This window comes from Alligator sinensis, unplaced genomic scaffold (genome assembly GCF_000455745.1).
Source record: "Alligator sinensis unplaced genomic scaffold, ASM45574v1 scaffold527_1, whole genome shotgun sequence".
Taxonomy (NCBI): Eukaryota; Metazoa; Chordata; order Crocodylia; family Alligatoridae; genus Alligator; species Alligator sinensis.
Genome location: NW_005841958.1, coordinates 2,631,694 through 2,634,014, shown reverse-complemented (window position 1 = coordinate 2,634,014; position 2,321 = coordinate 2,631,694). Strand labels below are relative to the sequence as shown.

General features: G+C 59.4%; 1 long non-coding RNA gene across 2 annotated transcripts in view; it reads right to left on the bottom strand.

Moving 5' to 3' along the window:
• The window catches only part of LOC112549763, a 103,469-nt gene extending 101,154 nt beyond the window's left edge, over positions 1–2,315 (bottom strand). For both annotated transcript variants that reach the window (XR_003093275.1, XR_003093274.1), the window contains exon 1: positions 2,092–2,315. This is a non-coding gene — a long non-coding RNA (uncharacterized LOC112549763). The remainder of the gene's footprint in view (positions 1–2,091) is intronic.
• Between the last annotated feature and the right edge of the window lie 6 nt (positions 2,316–2,321).

The window sequence follows — 2,321 nt, the reverse complement described above, 5'->3', positions numbered from 1 at the left end:
CGGCCGCCCCGCATCGGCCCGGCGGCAGGGAGGAGCCACACCGGGTCCTGCGGTGCAGCCGCTTCCAGGGACCTCTCCAGGGCGGCATCGCAGCCCTGCACCGACCCCGGCTCCTCCAGGGTGACATCGCTCCCGGAGCTGGGGCGGGCAGGGGCATCGGAGGGGCCGGAGCTGCGCTGCTCCAGCTCGAGCAGGGACCTCGGGCCAGGCGACGCCGGCCAAGAGCCGCAGCCCTCGGGCCGTCCCTGGAGCAACCTGACCTCGGTGCCAGGGGACGGCCGGGGGCTTGGGCCAGGAGGGCGCGCAGGAGCCAGCCGGAGCCGGGGACAGGAGCTCCGCGCTGCTCCGACCCGGCCTCACCCGCTGCTCGCGAGCCCGGGGGCGAGGGGACGTTCCCGGGGGCCCAGGGCGGCTCCGGTGGAAGAGGGACAAAAATAGTATTGCGGGGATCAGTATGTCCGCGGCCCAGCCCGTAATAAAGCACGGGGAAAGCCTCCCAAGGAAGACGCTCCTGTCAGGAGAAACACGGGGGGAAAGACGAGAAAATCGTGATTCAAAGGACACCAAGCACAGCAGCCACAGGAGGCCAAACCCCACTCTGGCAACAAGTCCGGACACACTTGCACCGGGGTGCGGGGCTTTTTGCGGGAGCCCCTGGGAGGGAGGCTCAGGTATCTACAGACTGTAACTGGCTTCAACTTTCCTCGCACAATCGTGAACGCACAGATCAGCGCTACGGAGCTTCCCCACCAGCAACTCCCCGGCTGGTGACCTAGGAAAAAAACTATAGAGGTCCAGACCGCTACATACCGGAGACAACACGGATTAGCTCGTATCTATTATCAGCACCCTGCCTAAATAATAAAAAAAAAAAAAGCACTCACATAAATACTTATTCACTCATCCACAATATTTAAGTGCCTGCATATTACATTATACACGGAGAATATATTCGCACAGCGAGTCCATATTCGTATATTAGATATCCGCGGATCCTACATCGATGCGTGCAGACGTTACGCAGTGTGCACAAATGCAGCCGTTTCTATTTGTTGTTATCTTGAAAATATCAGCTGGATCGACCCAGACAACTTTCTAACACTGAAGGTGGAGGGAGGGGGAAGGATTAGCTCGGCAGATAATAGGGGAAAATCGCGTGTGTATTTCTCGCTATCTTTCTGTACCGACTTCAGGGTGTTTTAACGCTAGAGAGAAAATGGATATTTTTATTTAAAAGCAGAGGGGGAAGGAAGTACAAGAATAAAAGCAGGGAATACCAGACTCCCGTTGCAAGGCTTCCCCCCCCCCCCCCCTAGTTCAGCAGCAACAGTCATTGACATCAGCAATTCTGCATCTTGAAGATAAATGACACCGCGGCGTAATAGATTTAAAGCGCGCCAGATTTTTTTTTTTTATCATTAATTGTAAATGTGCAAAATACCTGCTGGTACTTCACTTTAGAAGAATGTAATTGGCAAAAATAGGAGGCTGATGAATAGATAATAGATCCTTAACTACCAATAAACAGTAAGCAGCAGCCAACAGCATTAGGCTGTGATCATCATTATGCCGACGCGCCAGCCAATGGGAGCGGGAGAACTCGGCCCTAAAATCATCCCCGAACCCAAAGGTAATCGCGAAAATCCGGACAGGGCTGGAGCTGCGTGGCTCTGCCCCGGCTCCGCGGGATGCCCGCAGCTTCCCGGGGCCCGGGGTGAAGGGCAGGGCAGGGAGGCTGCAGCAATCCCGGCTCCCCACTGCCCCGGGGCAGCGAGTACCTGCGGGCGGCCCTGCCCGGGGCTCCCGGGGAGCGGAGGAGACGCCGCAGCCGGGGAAGCGAGTGTCCGGGATCTGGCCCGGAGCCGCTGAATCCACCCGCGCAACTTGAGCCGGCGGGGATCCCTCCCCAATCCCTCCTGAAAAGCCCTGCCCTGCTGCCTACCTTGGGGCGCAGCCGGCGGAGGGGATCCGCTCCGGGATCCAGCCCTCCAGGATCCCCGCGCCCCGCTCGCCTCCCCTCTGACGCACTTTAAAGAGTCTCCCCCTTCCACCTCGAGGCGAGTAATAGCGACCAATCATCAAGCCATTTACCAGGCTTCAGAGGAAGCTGTTGATGTGATCCCCGCGCTAATTAGGCGCATGCACTAGCCGCCCGCCCGCCCGCCGGCGCGGGGACCGCGCACCTCCATGGACCGTCTCTGGACGTAGCGGCACGACGGAAACTTCTCTCGGCAACTCGGGGCGGGCCCCGCCGCTCCGGCCGCTGCTCCCAGCCCCTTGATGAGCGCGCCGCTGCCTCCGGCAGGCACTCCCGCCTGCAA